The sequence below is a fragment of the Ochotona curzoniae genome, unplaced genomic scaffold, assembly GCF_017591425.1.
Source record: "Ochotona curzoniae isolate NIBS_2020 unplaced genomic scaffold, NIBS_Ocur_1.0 contig_64, whole genome shotgun sequence".
NCBI lineage: Eukaryota > Metazoa > Chordata > Mammalia > Lagomorpha > Ochotonidae > Ochotona > Ochotona curzoniae.
Window position 1 is genome coordinate 48171748 of NW_024466502.1, and position 22501 is coordinate 48194248.

Here is a 22501-nt window from a genome sequence, read left to right on the forward strand (position 1 = left end):
ATCCTGTTACTGATAGCCTTCCTGCCCGTCCAGAGCTGACCACTCATCCCACAGTTGGTGTTGGTAGAGCACCTTTCCTGCCAGAAGCTTGCTTATTGGCAGAGTACGTCGGATGGGCCCAGAAAGCCTGGGTAGAATTACCCTTAAAACAGATTTTTAACTTTTAAATGTTACCATTTAATGTAAATATCTCATACTTTTATTTTAAGATTTGTTGATTTTTATTTCAAGGGCTGATTTGCAGAGAGAAAGAAGAAGAGACAGATCTTCCATCCACTGATTCATTTTCCAAATGGCTGCCAGTGGCCGGAGCTGGGCCGGTGCAAAGCTGGGAGCCAAGATTTTCTTGACTAGGGCTCCCTTATAGGTCAAGGCTTGGGCCATCTTTTTGCTGCTCTCCTGGGTGCATTAGCAGGCAGCTGCATTGAACTGGCACCCATGTGGGGTGCTGTTGCTGCAGATAGAGGGTTAACTTTCTATATCATGGCTCTGACCCCATAACTTGATTTCTTTAAATAAATTTTTTTAAAAAAAAACACTGTGTTTTTGAGATTTATCTGTGGTTGTTACATGACCTGACATGGCCCCATATTTAACAATAAAACCAGGAAATTGAAGCCAGACAGTTTGAAAACCTTCTTTCTTAATGGAAAAAATGCAAGAAGTGGTGGGTGGGAGAGAGAGTTTCTGTTGAGTTTTTGGTAAAGAACATTGTCATTTATGGGAAAATAGTGATTTGTACATTATTTTGAATAGTATGCTATAGGCTGAGAATTAACTGCATGTTATAGGAAACGCACGTTGTTTTTATTTACTGTGAATGTAGTTACTGCACTTTGCTCTAGACAGGTGAAAGTTAAGATTGGTGGCATGAAACAGGAAGCAGATGGGGGCTAATTAAAGTTCTGTTGATGATAAAAGGGTGACTGATCAGGGAGCAGCTGGCTTCCCGATTTAAACACAGTTTTGTCCTGTTGTGTGCGGAGAGCACTCTGCAAGTTTTCATGATCGTCTATGGGAGGCGAAGACATGTTTCAGTAACAAGTGTGAAGGCCGAAGCAGCTTTGTGGGCCCCTCCCCCAACCCCCCTTTTTTCTTTTTATGTTACCTTTAAGCTATGTCTCAACAGGGTTTATCCAGAGAAAGAGAAGGGATCCCCAAACCAGGCTGGGCTGTTCAGTGGTGTGCCATCACTCTAGACACCTGTTGTGCCTGGAAGAGCCTGGAATCTTCCCTGTATTTCCCAAGAAAGTGCCTATGCATTTTGATTCTTCTTCTTCTTCTTTTTACTATTATTATAATTATTCCAGCCTCCTTCCTTGGTGGATTTTAAAATGTTGGCAGCCTGGCCATACCTCTGGACGGTCCAGCTCTCTCTGACCACAGGGTGTGCCCATGTGCTGGTGATTGCTGAGAAGCGCTGCAGAAGCCTTTTGGGCCACACCTGCTTCTGGCTGTGAAAGGCCAGGGACTAGTGAACTTAATTTGCTGGATTGAGCCCTGGATTTCTTACCTCCAAGTGAAAGCATCTTGTTGCCATTGCCATTCATAGTTGCATAAAAAAGTTAAGAACCAGTTTCCTCTCTGTGTTTTGATGAAAGAAGTCATCAACACACATACTGCTTCTGCTGCTGGTTTTTATTATTCTGAAGGATGAAACAAATTATATGAGGATTGACTGGCCTAGATTCGTGGGCTAGACACTGCTTAAAATCTTGTGGCAATCTCACCTGATGTTTAGAAGTGCGGTCTAGGCTTATTTTTAATCCCGAGGTAAAGCTGTTGAAATAGCCACTGCTAGCCCCCGTTTTGTACATGAAGAGATTGAAGCCTGGGAAAGAAAATGGATCAGCCAAGGTCACATACTTGCTAAGTGCCAGGGCTGAGTTCCGCTTCCAGGTTTGTCTGACCGTAAGTCCATGCTCCTCAGCAAAACCACACTGATTGAGGGTAAGAGAACCATTCCTCTCCTGCTGAAGGAAGCATCTGTTGTTTTCTGGGAAAATAAAATTCTTGAAGATATTTTACAAATAGCAACTTACTTGAATACACAAATACATACACACATCAGTCTGTGTGTGTGCCTCTGTGTGTAAGTGTATCTAGATTTCACTTGGATAATATCCCATTTGATAGGGAAGCTATTTCTTGAATATACAAGAGAAAAATACCTGTTTTGTTTGGTGCACTATTTATATAAAGTATAGCCTTATCATAACTATAAAAGGCACACATGTTATTCTTTAACAGAAACAAAAAGAAAATGTACAAAGGTAAACTGAAATTGGAACCCCTACTACGTCCATGACCCAGAGGCAGCATCACCGTACTTGTCTGAATTGCCTTGAGAAAAAAAATAGTGGAACTCATAAAATTTGTTTTTTTTAACATTTTTTTATTATTGGAACAAAAGATTTACAGAGAGAAGGAGAGACAGATTTTCTGTCCGCTGGCTCACTCCCCAAGTAGCTGTAACAGTTGGAGTTGAGCTGATCAGGAGCCAGTTGCTTCTTCCAGGTCTTCCCCACAGGTGCCAGGTCCCAAGGCTGTGGGCCATTCTCTGCTGCTTTCCCAGGCCACAGGCAGGGAGCTGGAAGGGAAGTGGAGCAGCTGGAATAGGAACCAGCACCCATTTGGGATCCTGGAGCATGCAAGGTGAGGATTTAGCCCCTGGGCAATTGTGCAGGACCCACAAAATTCTATGATTGGTAATAAAGAATATTGTTTATTTTAGCTACAAATAGTGTGCAGTACAGGTTTCAGGACGCTGGGTTTGTGTAACAGTTGTAGTGCAGTAAGTTGGCTGTGTTTACTAATGGTGACAGCTGTGTGGGGAGGTTCACCTGCATGACCCCCAGAGGTCCCTGTGCTGACGTCTTGGTAACCACCGAGTGATAGTGTCAAGAGTGGTGTCCCAGGCAAAGCCGGAGCGATTTGCTGCCTGGGAGGCCTCAGGCTTCTATCACTTTTTCTGCCACCTTCTCAGCAAAGCAACCACAGACACTCTTCTTGTGTTCTTTCTGCTCCTCTGCCTTCCTGTATCTGTAACTTGCTTCTCACAGAAGCATTTAGGGGAGAAGAGATTTGTTAGTTTCTCTCCTTTCGTAACGTCACTTTATGCAATTTTTAAATGATTGAAAGAAAACTTTTTTTTTTTAATTAACTTGGGAGGGCACCATGGGGGTACATGTGTGTGTGTGAGTGTGCTTCCATTTGCTGCTCCACTCTCCAGATGCCCAGCAGCCTTTGGCATGTTTTAAAGACAGCCATGTGGACTGTTGCTGTATAATGTTTGGGAGATGAAGTCTCAGCCATGGATAATCAGACCTGGTTTGCTGTGTAGCCTGCATCTGCTCTTTCAAAGAGTAACAGGCCCCAATTCTTCACTTCCCACAGCAAATCCTGCAGAACACCTGGGCTTCCTGGGATGTTCTTGGACAGGAAGGTTGGGCAGCTCTGGAGCTTTCAGTTAGAACTTACCCCTTCTGCCCTGGGCCTAATTATAACATCTCACAAGTGTACCTAGCAGTTCATGCTTTTTGAAGTTAGGCCGATAACAACAGCTCTGTAAGGTGATTAGGTCAGGAATTGCTTTCCTTTTTTTTTTTTTAAACAATCATTTGAGCCATAGTGGTTATAAAATGTGTCCAAATTTATGTATGCAATAGTAGAGCCAGGTTTAGGTCTTCCTCTTGAGCACCCATCTTGCCATCAGATTAGCATTTTCCACCCTGGGTGCCCCTAAATGTTGGTTTCACAGTGTAGTCCGGGATGAGTGGGTGGATTTGCATATATGCACACTATCCTGCCCCAGAGTATGTGTTAATGGGGGATTTTGCCATGGGGTTTTGTTTCTGCAGTAACATGAAATTAGTATGGTGAAGACCCTAACACTGTACTTTTAGGAATTCTGCCTAACTCTGAGAGACTGGAACATCCCCAATGTTTTTCTGCAGTGAATTTTGTTTTGCTGTTGAAGGAATCTCTACTTTGTAGAGCAGCTGCTGAGTTCTTTGCCAGGCTGTTGTGGGTTACTTGTCCTGAAAGTATCTTTGGTGTTGCTAGGGGAGGCCCCCGTGGTTGTCGCGTGGAGTCCAGAGGCTGCCACTCTGTGAGCAGCAGTTGGTGATACTTCAGGAGTGAAGACCAGCCTGGGGAAGGAATGGGCCAGGAGACTGGCTAGAGGGAATCCCTGTTGGTGTTACCCCAGCAGCGTTGGTATTTCGTATCAAGGTGAATTGGAACCAGAATGTTCTTGACCTGCAAGATCAGCTGTGTTAGGGAAGGATCCAGGTACTGCAGCCTGAGGATGGAGTTGAGACATTTGGAGCCAGCTCAGCACAGTGCTGCATCTTTGCATAGCATTTGACGAAGCACATTCCCTGAGTGAGGCCATCTGCATCAGCCCCCTCTGCTTTTTCATTAATATTTAATATACAACCTGGCCCTGCAGTTGTTGCTCTTATTAGCTTAACAACTGCTGGGGCATGGGGGATGGGTGGTGGTTAAGGTGCCAGTGGCAGAGCCTGTCTTTGTCTCATGAATCAGGCCTACTCTTTCAGCAGGAGAACTTCTGGGTAACACTCTTGGGCTGAAATCCCAAACAGAGGCAGTAAATCAAACCTCTTAGAACTGATCATGAGCTGTTTTCTTCTTTCCTTGTTCTGTGCCTGCTTTTCCTTTCCACTAAAAGCCTGCCTGCCTTTCATACAGGCAAAACTATTGCAGGCATTGAATGTTGATCAAAAGTTCACATACAACAATTTAAAATCCAGAAGACAGAAGCTCAAAAGAGTTTTTTGTTTGCTTTGTGTGGTTACGTGGGGAAAATAAAATTATCCCAGTAGGAGGAACGGCTGCAGAACATGCTATGAAATAGATGGGAAAAATTAATAACCTAAGATGTGATATTTTTCTCAGTCGATGTTCCTTAAGTGTTCCCACAAAGTGTTTGGACAAAATGTAGACTCTATAAGCTATGTTTTACAAACTATTCCAACTATGCTGGTGTTTCTTGGTTCCATGGTGATCTTGTGACTTTTACACTTGATTGAAAGTTGTGTAGCACCTACCTATTTTGCAACAGGAAGGGAGGAAGCAGTTAGAGGCAGGGCCGTCTGGTTGGAGGCAGGGGTAAGGTGAAGGGGATCTGTTGAGGTACATACCACACAGTCATGTATTTTTACAACTGGATTCTAATTGAGGACATCAACCATTGAAAAATGGAGATTCCAGGATATGAATGTCCTGCTCTCCAGAGTATGTGTGTGGTGCCTTTCATGATAATGGGCATGGTGGGAGATTACGGGGGATCCCACACCACCTCAGAGTATCCTCACACCGTACACTCGAAGCATGGTTAGTGTTAGCTCTGGAACTCTTCTGTCATTACCTAAAGTTGTGAGTAATTTGTTGTCACTTTACCCAAGTTTATTTTGAATAATCCATGGTTACATTGTAGGGCATTATTTCCCTTAATTTCCTTTTAGCTGTTCAAAACAACCTGAAAGATGTTATGGTCTAGCCTAGACAATGACCTCAAGAAACCAAAATAAACCTACAAGATGTAAGAGCTGGGTTTGCCTTGTGATGTGACATTGTGAGTGAGGGATAAGATGGGTGAAAACACAGTAGAACTCGTGAAGGGAGACTTTTATGTTGGTTTTCAAAACAAACAGCCCCTTACTCAGTGTCCTGCCTTCTGACTCTGAAAAAAATCAAGAAATTATGCCATGAGTTTTGAAACAACCCAGAATTGTATAAGTCATGAGACAGAAGGCAAATAGCTATTTGAATGTAAAACCCCATCATTTGCAGATGGACAGAGTGAGGAAGTCCTGAAGATGCCACTTAAATCTAGAGTTCCTCCTCTCTCCTCATCAGCTTCTCATTGCTTGCAGCATCCTGGAACCAAGTCTGCCTTCTGGGGTGGAGAAGGGCTCTGTGATGCTGTTGTAGTCAGTTAGGTATTGTTGTAACAAAAATCACCAGGACTAGGTACGAGATGGAAAAAAAAAAGATTTATTTGGTTCAGAATTCTGGTGGCAAAAAATTCTAAATGACAGCACTGTGGCCTCTGTTGAGGGCCCCTGCCCGTGACACAGTGTGGCAGATGGACTCACATGTGAGTGGGATAGTGAGGTGACATTGGCTACAGCAGCAGAAGGACCAGCTGAAGGACCATGGAAAGGGCCAGCCTGGGTCTCCTTCTTTGAGGCAAACACATTAATCCCTTCATATGGAGATCCCGAGGCTGTACCTCTGAAAGATATCTCTGCTTCTCAGTACTACCCACTGGGAGCCAACTGCCAGCATGTGAACCTTTGGGTGACAAACTGTATCCACACTCCTGCAGATGCTTCTACTTAATCGAGAGAAATTTACATGCACCTTAGTGCATGCTCAGGCTCAGGAATGTGCTGCAAAGCTTGGCCAGGAGAGCAGTCCAACCTGTGCTGCTTTCTATCCTCTGACACAGTTAGTGTCCTCTGCTGGCCTACACCAGCTGGCTGTCATGTCCTCTGTGTGCATCTGGACATACCCCTAACTTAGGATTTACTGTGTTCTGCCCTCCATCCTATATGCTCTTTCCCTCTCTGTTTGAACTCAAATATAAACAAGCCGTTTTCCTCTCTTCCCTAGATACCTTGCTAGCATTTTTTTTTAAAAACCTTCCCTTATAAATGCTAATTTTTAACTAGTATTACTGGCCATTTAATTCTTCCCAATAGGATAAGTGCTGTTAGTATTCCCTTCCTAGAGATGAGAGAATCAAGGCCCAAATTTTACAAGTCGTTTGTCTGAATGAGACTGTTTTGGGGAGGAATACATATTGGTGACCAGATTGGCTGCAGAGTCTTGCTGGTTCTAGCACAGCATCTTTAACTGCCACATGCCTGGTGTACACACCAGCCATGGCCCATGTTTTGTCCTCACATCAACAATGGGATTCAGTTTCCCTTTTGTCCAGCAACCCCAATCCTGCCTTTTCTTTATGTCCCAGTTCCAGTTCCAGTTCAAGGTCTTGGCTTTCGTAGTTTGAACATATTCCATCTCAAGTTTTTGTGTTATCAGCCATCTATACATGTCTCCATAGTGCCTAGCGTGCAGTAGGGGCTCAGCTAATGTTTACTGAATGGAAAACGTGTTGATTGAGTTTGACTAAATAAGAGGATCCTAATTTTAGGCTATTTAAATGTGAATGATAATGAATTAATTTCTGAAATTGCCAGTGGGTTGAAACAGTTCATGTTAGATGCACTTCAACTAGGCTTTACTTAGGATCTTGGCTAATTTTGGATGAATTTCTCTGTGCTAAAAACGGAGGTAAAGTCCAGCCAGTGTTACGGCATGTTAAGCTGCCACTTGCAACATTGGTTTCCTATATTTGAGCACTGGTTTGAGTTCCAGCTGCTCTGCTTCTGATCCAGTAATACACCTGGGGAAGCAGTAGAAGATGGCACAGACAAGGTTCTTGGGCTCTTGCTGCCATGAGGAAGGTAGGGACTTCTAGGCACCTGGCTTCTACCTGACTCAGTCTTGGCTCTGGCTGTTCCGCTGTTTGGGGAGTAAGTGAGTAGAAATTTCCCCCATTTCGTCCTCCCAGTCACAGTATTTTTGAAATAAAATTGAAGTTTAAAATGGAGCTAAGGGTCAGCATGGGAGTTAAGACACTGCAGGATGTCTGCATCCCACATTTGAATGCTCGAATGCCAAGTCTTGTCTCTGCTTTCAACCCAACTTCCTGTTTTTGGGAATCCTGGGAGACAACAGATAATTTGGATCGATCACCCTTATGGGAGACCGAGAGTTCTGTCTGGCCTAGCCCAAACCCATTTTGCAAGTGTTTTGCTATGTAACCTAGCAGATAGTGTCTACCCTCTCTTTCCCCTTGCCATTTTCTGAATGAATGCACCCTCATTCTCTCCCCCCTCCCCTTTTTAAAAGATTTATTTTTATTACCAAGTCAGATATACAGAGAGGAGGAGAGACGGAGAGGAAGATCTTTCGTCCAATGATTCACTCCCCAAGTGATAGCAACGGCTGGTACTGCGCCAATCCAAAGCCGGGAACTAGGAACCTTTTCTGGGTCTCCTGCACAGGTGCAGGGTCCCAAAGCTTTGGGCCATCCTTGACTGCTTTCCCAGGCCACAAGCAGGGAGCTGGAAGGGAAGTGGAGCTGCCAGGATTAGAACCGGCATCCATATGGGATCCCGGCACGTTCAAGGTGAGACTTTAGCTGCTAGGCCACGGCGCTGGGCCCTTTACTCCCTTTTTTTAAAAAAGGAAGGTAAAAGGGAAAAACTAATCTTTGGTTTGTTTTCTCAATACAGTTGACTGAGTCAGGGTCCTGGGAAGTCCTTCTGTCTTGATGGGGCCTCTATTCCCTAAACATCCTTCTGACAAAGATTGGGTGGGACTGATTGGGTTCATTTTGTTGTATCCCTGGTTCTTGACAAGGCTCTTAGAGCAATCATCAGGTATATATCTTGAGCAGCTGAATCCAAGCTAGAACACATTTTTAGTGGAAGTACATTTTTTTTTTCCTGATCCTGCTATTCTTGTAGTTAAATATATGGCTTTTTTGAGGATGAAAATGGTTATCCAAAATACAGACTGGTATCTGTCTTAATGAATTATTTGATAAAGTGAATGATAGACCATTTGGTTTTTTTTTAGTTTTTTACTTTTTAATATTGTTTATACAGTTGAGAGGAATGTCCATGTGGGCCTCTGATTAGGGTGGAGATGAAGTTAATGGGACAAATGTGTGTGTTTTTTTCTTCTGTGTCTGCAGAAATGCAACTCCTTGCTGTCAGACTGTATTCGCCCCCAGGGATGGGGCATGGTCATTGAGTGATACCTTAGAGACCCCCATTGGGGAAAAGTGATCCAAGGGTGTTTTTTGAACGGTTTTAATAGTTCTGAGATGTTATTGGTTTTATTGCACCAGGGTTGAGAAAATCATTCCAAAGTCTGTTGGCTGACCAGGTCATCCACAGACCCAAAAACATGCTGCAAAGCTTGGCCAGGAGAACTGTCCAACCTGTTCTGCATTCCATCCTCTGACAAGGCACTCCGTGTCCTTTGCTGGCCTACATCAGCTGACTGTCATGTCCTTCATGTGTATCTGGACATGCTGTGCACTGTACAGATATCAGCAGCTGAGGAGGCCCAGTCCTTATACATGCATTCCAATACTGGACCACAAATCTTGTGATTTTCCCTGTGGCTGGGGCTTGAGTCCAGTGATATAGTTTCCCTCAAGGAACCTCATCTGAGGTGACCTCACACTTGACTCTTATGTGTGCTAGCCAGTACAGGGTCAGGTTTAGCCTGTTACCTGCATCAACCAATGCACATTTCAGTGGATACACCAGTCTGATCAGGGTGACCTCCAGGCTCTCACCCAGTCCTTGTTTTTGTGCATGCAGCCTCTGCTTTGGCTTAACTCAGGCCAGCCCACATTCCATCTTACTCTTGTGCACACCCGTGAGTACTACGGCTTAGCTCAGCCGGAGCAGCCCCTAGACCCGTTCTTCACATATACTAACAGGTGTTGCTGCCTTGTTGAGCCTGGCCTCCCCTCAGTTCCAACTCTCACACTCACCCATGGAAACAACAGCCCAGCCAAGGAGTCCTAGAGGTTCTCCTGCTAGGCGTGCTACCAGCCCTGGGACCTACACATGCTAGCAGGTGCTATGGCCAAATCTGAGATGACCTTCCCCAGACCTGGCATTTGGCAGCAGGTGCTGCAGCCTGAATCAGCCCAGTCCAGCTCTCACCAGTGGGTGCAGCAGCCTAGTCCAACTCCCAGCCCTCATGTGAACTCTTGGGTATTGTGGTCCAACCCTGCCTGGTCTGCACCCTGTCCTGGCTCTCACTTGTGCCACTGTGTGCTATGGACTGACCCTGCCCAGCCGGCCCCCAGACTAAACTCATACATATACCAACAGGTGATACTATCCAGCCTGGTCTAGCTTGCTCCCAGCTCCAGCTCTTGTGCTCACCAGCAAGAACTATGGACTAGGAGGGGAGTTCCCCAAGTTCCTCTACCAAGCATACTCCCAGTCTCTAGACCCTGTGTGTGCTGGTGGATACTGCTGCCCAGACTGACATTGCCACCCTAGTCCTGGCACTCATAGGTGCGTATTACGGCCTAACCAGACTGATCTGCATCCATTCCAGTTCTGACTGGTGGATGCTACAACCTAGCTCAGCCTGGTCCATCTCCAGACCCAGCTCTCATGTGATCTGGTGGGTGCTGTGGCCTAACCTGGCCCATCCCACACCCGTTTTGGTTCTTGTAAGTGCCAGTGGATTCTAAAGCCTAGCTCAATCTGTCCAGCCCACAAGAATGTTGATGGCTGCTGCAGCTTTGCCTGGCCTGGCCTACCCACAGCCCTGGTTCTTGCACTCTCCAATTAGAGCTGCAGCCTATCAGGGAAGTCTCCAAAGTTCCCCTGCCAGGCCTGCTCCCAGCCCCATAGTCCATGCTTGCCAGCAGGTGCAGCAGCTCTGCTTACTGTGGTCTACCAGACTTTTGATATATTGGTAGGTGCTACAGCCTAGCCCTGCCTGACCTCCTCACAGCTGCAGCTTCTGCAAATATCAGATGTGTTCCTGAGTTCTGTGGTCCAACCTGGCTCAGTCTGTCACCACCCCAGCTCTCTGCGCAAACTGGCTGGTGCTGCAATGTGGCCGATGCTCCAGAATTCCTGTACACCTCTAGATTTGGTTGTTATTTTAGTGTGTGCTGTGGCCCAACCTGACGTGGCTACCTCCTGCTGTGACGCTAGTGGTGGGGACTGCAGCCTATCCCAGCCAGGCATAGCCCCAGCTCCATGTTTTGTATATGCCAGTGGGAGGCAGGTGATGCTGTTTCGCTCAACCCATATCGCCCACGTGGGTGGGTGCCTTGGCTTGACCCAGATGCCCTCCAGTTTTCTCCCTCTAACCCACTCTATCTCAGCTCTCTCACCTATCTGCAAGTACAGTGGCCTGGTCTGTGGAAAACCCCAGAAGCCATTCTTTCTGTCATATATACCCTCTGCTGCCCCCATTTTAGTATGTCCCCAGATCCCTCTGATGCCTTTCTGTGCAATCCTCAGCCTCTCTCTCCACTCCCCTGGCTGGATTAGCATGTCCCAGCCTGGTGCTCCCTGCCTTCCTCACATACCACAGTTCTCATTGGTTTGAATCATTCTAAGCAGTACTTTCAGTTATTCATTCGTGATTCTTTTGCTACATTCCCTTCAAATGTTTTAAGATAGAGTTGCTAACTGTACAGAATTCTCTCATTTTTCAACCCCAAACAGCAAATAATGCATTGTGTGTAGCCAGCACATTTTAAAAGATCAACACCTTCCTAAAAAGGATATTCATAACTTCCAAAGGCAGCTGCAAGGGTTTTGTCTTTGGAAATTTAGAAAGACTAACTTGTATGCTTATTTCATGATTACAATATTGTTCATGTTTCCAAAAAGGACTTGGGTTCAAACTGAAGCATTAGTTAAGAAATGTAATACAAGGAAGTTTTTTTTTTCACAGTGACGAGAGTCATTAGTTCCTGAGTGGGATCCTTTAGGTGGTTAAGGGATCCTTTCCATCCTATCTGACATTCTCCCTGGAACCCAAAGAATTTGCCATGGGTGTCCCTCAGCTCTTGTAGTGTCGCCTTCAGCCAGGCGTGATCTTAGGGGATGCACAGTCAGTTGCCTGTGACCTGTCTTGGCCATGTTCTGGTTAGTGGTACTCACAAGGATTTGCAGCTTAAGCAAAAGCTAAAAGTCCCAGGTCCTTGTGGGCATCACTGGCAGATACACAAGTGGTGGAGTGCCAGTAGCCACTGATGTTAAAGGCAGGGCAGGGCTGGGGCTGTCACTGCTTGCTTTGCAGGCTTGTCTTGTGTTCAGCGGTGTTTTCAGAGGTGAAAGTGCTACTTACATCACTAGTGCCAGCGTTAGAGTGGAAACTTGGCCTTATTGGATTAAGTAAGTGTAGGTTGTGTGGTGGGTCTGTGTTTGTGGAGAGGCATGGTTTTAGGGTGGACACAGTGTGGAGGGCCATGAGGGATCCTGGAATTTGTAAGCTTTTAGGTAACTTAACAAAAGCAGCATTACTGAAATGTCTGTTGGGGTTCTTCCAGAGACATGGAATAGTTTTGGGCTTTGAAAGTCCTAAGGGGGAGCCACAATCTGGTGGGGTCCTCTCCTCTTTACTGCTTAGAAGGAAGGAGTGAGGCCGTTACGTGATGTTTTTGAGGCCATTTGTGCTGTGCTTGCTTGTCGGGATCCTTGATGTCTGTGGGAAGCTTGGTAAAAGACCTGGCTTGCACTCTCTGTTACAGTGGGAGAATTTTATGTAGGCATTACCCTGGGTCCAGACTGTTGGGTCAGCTGACACATTGTGGATATGACTTGTCACTGCATTAGCCTTCCCAGTTAGAATAATAGACAAGCTGGACCACAAGCTGGTCCTATATAAACCCTACATTGTGAGGAGTGTGCAGTTCATAGTGTTACACTCCACTGCAGCTTGCTGCCCTGATTTGTAATTTGGATTATCTTTTTTGGTACCAAAAATGTCAAACTATGGAAATTTAAGACTTTGTGCTTCGATTGTATTTACTAAGAGTTAACAGTTCTTAGAAGCGAGTAAACCATCCATCAAAATTGCCACACAGTAAACATGTTAAGGATAAAAAGTAGTGCTAGACACTATATCCTATGAGTGAAATATTGTGCTAGAGATTTTAATGAGTTGAAATTTGTGTCTGTAGTTTTTCATTGACTTTTGTAAACAGTTTGGTCTCACACCTTGGGAATACTTTAATATGAGCAGGATTAGTAGGCTTATCACTTTATCAGACCTTAGTCCTTCAAAGCTGTATAATATTCTTAAATTGATCAGAGTGTCAATATTCATTTTATGCCCAATTTACGTTCTTCATGAGAGGAGAATAGACTCTAAAGTGTTCTTTGCTTTTGGTTGCATTTTGTTTGCCTTGTTCTGGTAGCCAAATAGATAAGGTAGTTAATTGCATGGTAATGCTCTGTGTTCATAGAACCATTGCAGATTAGAAAAATGGTATGGCCTATAAAATCAACAAAGATTTTCATTAGGAAGCTGGAGAATCACTTTAGCAACAAATGAGTTTCTCCTTAATATTCTATGGTGGGGCCCTGTGTGTTGGAGACAGCCATTAGGCATGAGTGGCAAAAAGAGTTTGTATTCTGGGCAGTTAATTAAATTGAAGTTTCAAAAAGGATAGGCCCCTCTGGGTTCCCAGATGGGCAAGCTGGGGAATTGTGGCTGCTTTTGTGGACTTCAGCAGTTGTGGACTTTGGCAGTACCTGGTCTGTATGCCTCCCTGGGGAGGAGACTTGAGTGGGTTAAAGGGCCACTAGGGATGCCTCTGTGCTGCACTGAAACTAAATTAATCTCAGGAGAAACAAGCTCAACTTTGAAATCCTTCCTAGCCTGGAGATCTCTTTTTTAAAAAAAAGATCCAAGATATTTAAAATTCTAGTTAACTGAAATTTGGTCTTTGGGTATCCTCCACTGGGACCTTATTAGCCAGAGTTGATGATACTCATTTGAGTGTTGGCCTTACTGGTTTGTGTGTCAGTGTTAGGTCTGAGCATATTAAGTGTGAGGTAGGTTTTTTTTCTTTAAAAATTTTTTAAAAGATTTATTTTATTTTTGTTTGAAAGATTTTACAGAGAGAGGAGAGACAGAGAAGGTCTTCCCATCTGTTGGTTGACTCCCCAAATGGCTGCAGCGGCTGGAATGTGACCCTTCAGAAGCTAGGTCATGCATGCAGGTGCAGGAGCCCAAGGCTGCGGGCCATCGCCCACTACTTTCCTATGTATGGCACAGTAGTGAGCTGGGTGGGAAATGGGGTGGACTATCGTCCGCCACTTTCCTAGGGCGCAGCAGCAAACTGGGTGGGAAGTGGGGTGCTGGTGCCACAGGAGGGAGGATTACCTGCTGGGTCTCCATGCTAGCCCCGGGAGATTTTTTTAAGGCAGTTCCATATTGCCAACCTAATACCAAACCATAGAAGGAAAGGGGGTAAAAGGTAAAGTGGGTAAGATGACTGGCTTGTGATCTGGACAGGAAGGTAGGTTGTTTCTATCTAAAGGGCTTAGGTCCTACCTCTATGTTTTGAGGTCTGTCTTGTAGGGGGCTTCATTTCTGATTGTAGGTAGAACACAGGGCATTGACTAGTTATAGGAGGAGCCTTCTGTTTCCATATTCTAAAAATAAAGGGGTTTGCCCTTCCTTTTATTGAACTGGCTTCCTTTGATACCGTGCTTTCCTATGGGTTGTAGTTAAATTTTATGGTAATGGGGAGGCACTGCTTCTTTTTAATTACTGCTTCTGAGAAACAGAAAACATGGTAAGTTTAAAATCATGAAGGACATTTTCTGTTTTATCCCTGTCAGTTCCTCCCCCACCCCCTTTAGTCCTATATGTGAAAAGTTAGGGGCTTAAATTTTGCTGTGTTACATTCAGGCTTTTGGCTAAACAAGATCAGGCAAACTGCGAGTGTCCTCTGGTTTTCTCTGTTGCAAAACTTCCCCTTCCAGTGGTGCCCGGCTAGTGATGCCTCTGCCTTCTTTCTTTGCCTCTTAACACCATGTTCTCTTCTTACCAGACTTCTTGTTCCATAGTGTGTTCTGAGACAGGAGTGAGGAGCCCAATCTTGGGGACCCTCTTAGCATCTATTCTCCAGAAGAGATGAGCTAGTGCACCAGTCCAGATATCATTACTGTGTGTATAATCTCATATCAGCTACCTGGCATGTCTCCTTCTGGCACAACCTCAGGAACACACACGTGCTCTCACACAGGACCTCCCAAAAAGATTCAGACTGTGCTAAACAGTCAAATATCTTCATCTGAAATAAACTCTTTATAAATTAATGGATTATAGCTCAGTTGGGAGGACATGGAGGCAAGCTTGAGGAAAGCTGTTAAACAGGAAGTTAGTAATGAATGACTTAAGTTGTAGCCATTCGTGATTACTTAAAAATTCCTATTTATATATCGCTTTACTTACTATAGCAAAGTGTAGTGTTCATTGCTCTGGTTTTGTGTGAGGTGCTGCACCAAGCACATCCATGCATAATGTGTCTCTCACAGTCCTATAAAAACAGACTTGGTGCGACTGAAGTGATCTAGCAGTCCAGCAGCGAGTCCCTCTGAGGAGCTGGCCAAATACAGAGCTGCTCATGGCGCCTTTTCTGATTCTCGTGTTTGTCTTTGGTTCTGTTTTACACGAGATCACAATCTCGTCCTCTTTGTTGTTGTTCTGTGTAAGCTGCCTTAACTTAGTCCTGCTTGCCTTCCTTTGGTATAATTTGAGTCAGATAAACTGGAGCTGAATGTGTATCTGTGGTGGCTTGAGAATCTGTGACTCAGGATTAGATTGGCTGGCAAGAGTGACCTTGCATGTTCTAGATACTTGTTTTGTATTTCTTCTAGGACTAAAGCCTCATGTGGTTCCACTTTTTGTAAATGAACACCCATAAGTTTGCCATCTGCATTTTAATGTCTCTGAATTCCATTTTCCCTAACATAAAACAAGGGTGTTAGATGGTATGACCTTGGCAGTGCCTTCCAATTTTCTAAAGCTGCGGGATCCTGTCCATTGCCCCAGGTCACTGGGGAAGTGCAGAGACCTCCCTCCGAACAGGGGAAGGGCAGAGATGCTCTTTGGGGGCGTTTAAGGCAAGGAGAGGGCCTGGGCAGCATGTCCCACTTCACGGGAGGTTAAGGCTGTGTCCAGATGAGCATTTCACAGCAGATCTGTTACACACCCATATAAATTGGCTTCTGTGCTCTGTGTTGCTGTCACTTAAAAAAAAAAATGGAATCATTGACTAGAGGTCACATGCTTTCCTTCTGCTTGTAAGCCAAATGGTAAATTTGTTGTTTTACTAGCAGCTCTGGTGGGAACTCGGTATTGAATGGAGATTTTCTTACTTTCTCTCTTCAGCCTGTTTTCACTTGTGGAAGCGCAGGAAGAGATGGCATGAAAGAGAGGAAGTAGGAACAGGGAGTAAATGACCTTGCAGGAGCCTGTGCAACAATCACATGCATTGAAAAAGTTCACAGAAATTAGATAAAATGCTTTGGGAAAAATCTAGTTTGTCTAGCATTTTGAAAGAATTCCTAGAATTTCTAGAACAACAAGTTCATTCAGTCACATGTTCCAGTCTCTTTTTGTTGCCTTTGGCATCTGTTGACCCCACCCTCAGATGGGCAGCTGGGGGTGGGGGGGTGGTCTCTGGAGACCTTCCCTGTTCCTTTTGGGTTGTCACAGCCTCCTTGCACATGCTTTCCCGGGACCATGTTCACATCCGAAATTCACACTTCGGCTGCTAGGGTTTCCTGCCACAAAGAGGAACTCACTGGAATATAAGCAAGTCATGGCGTATGCATTTATCACCTGTTAAGGCAAAAAAATGAGTTTTGTAAACTGTTAAACAGAACTAGATCTGCTCCCTTGAGGCACGCACTTGTAGTCTCAATGCTGAGTACATTCTTTTGGCTTGTCTTTTTGTCTTTATTTTTCGAATGGTGAAGCCCAGGAGATGATGGTTTTTCAGCCAGCAGCAGCGTTGTAGGCAGAGTCACCAAAATCTTGCTTTGGGCTCTCACTGGACAAGTAAATTTCAGATCCTCAATTTCTCCAGAAGTGGGGCCAGTAATACCTGCCTCCTGTGGCTATTCTGAGAACAAACTAGAAGACACACGAGATGCCAGGTTTGCTGACATAATTTTGGTTACAGGTAAAATCCAAGGTAATCTTAGAAGTACCAAGCAGGAAGAAAAGTGGCTGAAGGTGGTGCCATTCTCACTGGCTGAGGGACAGACTCGGGGTATCTGCGTGGGCAGCACAGGTCCAGAGGCAGAACTAGGGAGAGTGGGCAGGGCCCAGGATGCCAGTGAGCAGGAAGAAGGCTGAGCTCAGCTGTCAGTGTGAAGGGCAGAGAGCGGCAGACAGGCACAACCGACAGGCAGGACCAGGGCCTTTAAAATTTTTTTTTAAACCCAGGCACATGGCGATGATAGAAGTGGCATAGAGTTTTCTGTTTAGGGCTACTTCTTTGCTCACTCCACATTCTTTGAGGCCTTCAGCCTTCAGGCTCCTAGAAGTCTATGGTTATAGTGTCTCTCTCTCTCTCTCTCTCTCTCTCTCTCTCACCCATTTTGCTGTATGATTTATTAATTTATAATTGAAATAAATTGTGCGTGTTGAGTAATACATTTGTACACATGAATTTTTAAAGAATGAGGCAAAAATTCAAAGTAAGTGGAATTATAAAGGTAGGCTTCTTTACTTCTGTCATGTGTGTTAGCAGCTGTTTGGTTTCTGTGTTAGACAGTGAGGCTCAGAGCATGTGCAGTGGGACCATGTAAGCTGTTCCCAGTGGCTTCGAGGGGACTGGCCTTGGCTCGCAGCTTCTCCTTTCCATAAAGGCAGTTAGGCTGATGGAGCCCCCCAGCAGGACCCCACGCTGGTGGCCGTGACAGCGTTTCCAGCACCTGAGAGCCACAGTGGTGGTGTGATGCAGCAGCAGCCCCTCAGGGTTACTTCCGGCGTTTAGGGACTCTGCCCGTGAGCACATTAACAGATCTGCTGTGCTGTAATTCTGAGGTTCAGTAGCACGTGGGGAAGTTGAATCGCCTACCCACCTAAAAGACACAACTAGTCACTTTGTCCATAACTAGTGTGTATAAGGTTCAAGTCAGAACAGGGTAGCATGTGACTAAAAAGAAATGAGGGGAATGTTTAATATAGAGGTACATTCATAGATGCTATTGCAATATATGTTACAATAATAACATCAGCTAGTATTGATTGAGGTAGCCATCTCACATGTATTACCTCCATTATTCTTTGCAACAGCCATGGAAAGGTTGGAGCTACAAGCCCATTCAGCAGATAGGATGACAACTTAGAAGTTGTGCTGCAAATAGCAGAAGACGGACAGGCTGCCTGGGCTCACCTTGAATGGGGTTATCAAGACCTGCTTTGGCGAATGGGTTGAGGGGTACGGGCAACAGTTTTGGAGGGAAAAGCTTGATATTTCTAAGTCATCACAGGTATGTTGTTAGCTATCCTATTAAATGGATTTGCTCTTCCCAGGTAGATCATTTCTGCAAGGCAGGTTTTGTATGTAATTGCTTGTTTTAAATATTATTTTAAAAATATTTATCTCTTTATTTGAAGGACAGTGATCTTACATGCGCTAGTTCACCCCTTCCTTCCTCCACACTGCTCCCCCAGCCCCCACCGCCTCCCCAGAAGGCTACCATGGCCTGGGCTACGCCAGGCTGAAACCAAGAACTCCATCCAGGTTTCCTATGGGAAGGCAGGACGTAAGCATTTGGGATGTGTACTGCTGCCTTCCTGTGCCCATTAGCAGGGAGTTGAGTTGGAAGCAGAGCAGCTGGAACTCACCTGATGCTCCAGTGCATGCTGCCGACATCAGGCAGCAGCTTAATCCACCAGGCCCCTCTAATTACTCCTTAGATTCTTTGCTGCTTTTGGCACAGAATAGGTCTGTCTTTAAGGCATCATACCTCTGGAATGATTTTTGGATGTCAGTCAGCCAGCAGGTTAAATACAGACTTAGCCCCTGATCCTGTAAGAAGCTCAGAACCCAGTGTGTAGTGTACATAGATGAATAGAACATCCATGAGTTACAAACAGGCAGCAGAGCAGGTTGAACAAGCAGGGGCACGGTGGCAACCCCTAGCCTCCGCAGTGTCTTGGAGGCCATCTCCCTGAGTCTGGCTTCCCAAGAAAGCAGTGTTGAACTGCTGAGGGGAGGCTGGGCATGTACATGTCAGCCATGTGTACATGCAGAGAATACAGTTGGTGGAGAGGGAGAAGGCTTATCTGGCTTCTTCATGCAGAATTTGGGTAAGGGGTTAACACTGCACCTGCCTGTGTCCTGCCGCCGAGCCAGTTCATCAGGTTCAAGAGGATACATTTGGATGGCACTGTTGCTGGTCCCATGAGTGAGCTGCCCTTCCACCCAGCCCCCACTGTGGCCAGCAGAGAAGTGCAGACACAACATCGTTAATAGCAACACATATTTTTACAAGATTTACCTCTCCAGACTCCGCCCCTTAGAAATCCTAGCTTCTTCAATGTCTTACTGGCTATGTGAAAAACAGGAATTTATGTAATGAGCCTTGCACAGTGAACCTTTTCCTGTTCGGAAAAAAATTTTTTTTAATTGTTGGCATAGTTAGGAGACAACTCTATTACTCAGAGTGACCTGAAATGTCCTCTTAGAAAAATATGTAGTATGATGTTTTGATAAGTGAGGCATTGCTGGGCCTTTTTTGTTTGTTTTAAAGTACATAGTGAAATTAGCATATGTCCTATCTTAGTTGACACTTCTCAGACTTTTTATAGATTTAATTACTGTGTCTTCTGCAGTCTTATTAAAAGTTTTCCCCCAGCCTCGCGTCCCTGTACTTGCCAGTGGTCTGATGGGGTCCTTTTGCAAGTTGCAGAGCTACACCCCCTAGGCCCCAAGTCCTTGGAGACAACCAGGAAGCCACTATCTGGGCAGATCTGTCTACCCCTTTATCATTAACGAAATGTGACAGGGAAAGGAGTCGAGCTTCCTCTCCTCCAGAGATTTCCTCAGAGCTTATCTGTATGTCTATTGTGTTCCAAGAACAAAACTGTCATGATGGAATATTGTGCAAATGCCCAGCCTTCCAGCCTGCAGAAGTTGTCGCAGGGAGCAGGGTTGGAGTTTTGGCAGCATTCCAGTACTACACCATGGACAGGCCCATTTCTTTTTAGGGAGGAACCGAAAACTCAGTTGCTGGTCGGGGTGGGCACGGCAGCTAAGAGTGTGGGAGCTTGCATGTATAAATGTGTGAGAGAACATTCTCATAGGGTTTTGAGACTCTTAATTGGAATGGAATAGGGCATGACAGAAATAGAGTGCTGACCTCTCCAGGGGATTCTTGTATGGAATTGAAGCCCCCCAAGTTCTCCTTGCAGTTGTCAAGATGGGGTAGAGATCAGAGGCGGGCCACATGGCCAATCTTGGAAGTTGTCACTGCGGTTTGCTCACACACCTGCTCAGCATCCAGCCAGGAAGCGACTGCTTGCCCCTGGTTCTCAATGTGCCTTGGCAGGAGGGCTGTCACAGAGCTGCTGTGTTGGAATCCTTGGATGGAATGTAGAAAAGAGGGTCAAAAGGCACTGGGAAAGCTAGGCTTCTCAGCTCCAGCTCTCAGGCCCACTTTGACTTTAGTACTTCCTTCCAGAAAGTAAGGTCTCCCCTTTCCTGTTTTCTGTTTGCTACCTCCTTTTAATGAGCAGTGGCTTGACCTCACATGGGTGCTGGAACAGGGACCTGTCCTTCTGTGCTGATGCTGCTGCGGCAAAGTGGTTGACACTTGGGCATTTGTGTCCCATGGTGGTGACTTGAGGATGTGGACACTGTGGCTGTGTCCCTGGCTGACCACAGATCCAGCCAGAGCCTTCTGTGATGGTGAACACCGGGTTGCAGGTGCTAGGTATGCTAAACCTGGCATTCAGTTGGCAGAGGAGGCCAAGGGCTCCCTGGGGCAGTGTACACAGTCTTGCTCCTGGGGGTCTGGGTAACCCGAATTCTCTTCCTGGATTTGAATCAGCCCCTGGGGAGGAAGGCTGCTGAGTGAACAATAGGGACCATGTCCACACCTGTGCAGGAATGGAAAGTTGTTCATCCAAGGGTCCTTCTTCCAAGGAGCTTAGGGTGTGGCATGGGCTCTCCCGGGTAGTGGAAGGTGAGGGCCTTCTGGTCTGTATCCACCCTCAGAAAAAGTTTGCACTGAGGCTTAAGACTGTCTCTCACCCCATTCGCCTTAGATTTGCAATTGTAAGTTTGCACAAAGCACTTCAGAAGTTTGTTAAAATTGAAATTAAAATTTCATTTTATATTAAAAAATTGAAATACTTGCATATGAAAGAGCTTTAGGAAGTTTATTGGAAATGCATATTATGAGGGCATTATAAATTGTAAAAAAATTTTTACAGTAAAACAAAATTGTTTTTATTCCATTTAAAAGATTCTCTCATGTGTCCTGCCCGCTGAATGGAAGCAGGGAAACAGGATTTAGGATGGCGTATTTTTTTTTCAAGGTTTTATTTATTTATTGGAAAGTCAGATATACAGAGAAGAGGAGAGACAGAGAGGAAGATCTTCCATCCGATGATTCACTCCCCAAGTGAGCGCAATGGCCGATGCTATGCCGATCCAAAGCCAGGATCCAGGAACTTCTTCCGGGTATCCCACACGGGTGCAGGGTCCCAAAGCTTTGGGCCGTCCTCGACTGTTTCCCAGGCCACAAGCAGGGAGCTGGATGGGAAGTGGGGCTGCTGAGATTAGAACTGGCGCCCATATGGGATTCCGGCGCGTTCAAGACGAGGACTTTAGCTGCTAGGCCACGCCGCCAGGCCCAGGATGGCATATTTTGTACCCACAAACTTGGGATCTGAGAACTCTTCCCTGGCAGCTGCTTGTTGGATGGCACTGCTGAGCATGTTGGTCTGTCTCAACCCAGACAGCAACCCTGTATGTTTTTTTTACTTGTTACACAGTGGTGGAAGCTTAAGACACACATGGGTCAAGCAGCGTCCTGAGGTCACGAAGGTAGCGAGTGCTCAGATCCAAGTGCTGCACTTCTTCACTGGAAGGGGACTTGTGGCAGGATTAGTCACCAAGTGCTGTCCTCAGCCGAAAGGCTGGGACGTTTGCGTTCTTAACCGCTTCATGTTGTTAGTGGGCTCAGGCTGCCTGCTTGGACCTCTGGCGATGTGGAGAGTGGAAGGAGGGCGAGGGGGACACTTGTTGGGTTTAAGTGTTTTTGCTTCAGGGATGTCACCTTTGTTACGAGGTTAAACAGTAGCTGTTCTCTATGTTGAGTTTTCTGTGCCTAGTGGGCTTGGAGGGTGTGAAGGAGTCGAGGTCGCACTGGTGTGTCGGCTTTCAGTTTTGATCTGGGAATGTGCTGCTGCTTTTACTTTGTCATAACCACATGAGCCCAGTAATAGAAACCTTCTCACATTAGTAAATGGCATGTGTTCGGTCTAAGGAGAATTGACAGAAGAATGGAAAAGGCTATTGATAACACTTTATTCAGAGTACTACATATTTGCGTTGTAGCTAAACAAAAATATTAGTGGTTTTGAAACCACTCCCTGTAATTTCCTCATAAAATATGGCTGCATAAAAGAGCCACTTATAGTAAAGCCTGGTTTGTCCTCTCATTAAAGTAAGATATGGATATTATTTTCAAGATAACATGCTGTTCCTCCTTTGGCAGTTTAAGAGCTTTTGTAGACAGTTCCAAACTGTTGTCACTGTTAAAGTGGAAATCCATACCTTAAACAATGAAAACTACGCATGCCTAATGTGAGACATGTGTTGTTAAGAGAAGTTTTCCCAGCATCGAAGTGTTAACGGTTC

General features: G+C 45.4%; 1 protein-coding gene and 1 long non-coding RNA gene across 2 annotated transcripts in view; both read left to right on the forward strand.

The window, feature by feature from the left end:
- Nucleotides 1-22501, forward strand: part of FOXO1 (forkhead box O1) — a 96990-nt gene that overhangs the window by 69344 nt on the left and 5145 nt on the right. The window lies entirely within an intron of this gene.
- On the forward strand, nt 2617-22480 carry LOC121163733. The gene is made up of 3 exons (XR_005884949.1): nt 2617-5157; nt 12004-12006; nt 22470-22480. It is a non-coding gene; the product is annotated as an uncharacterized LOC121163733 (long non-coding RNA).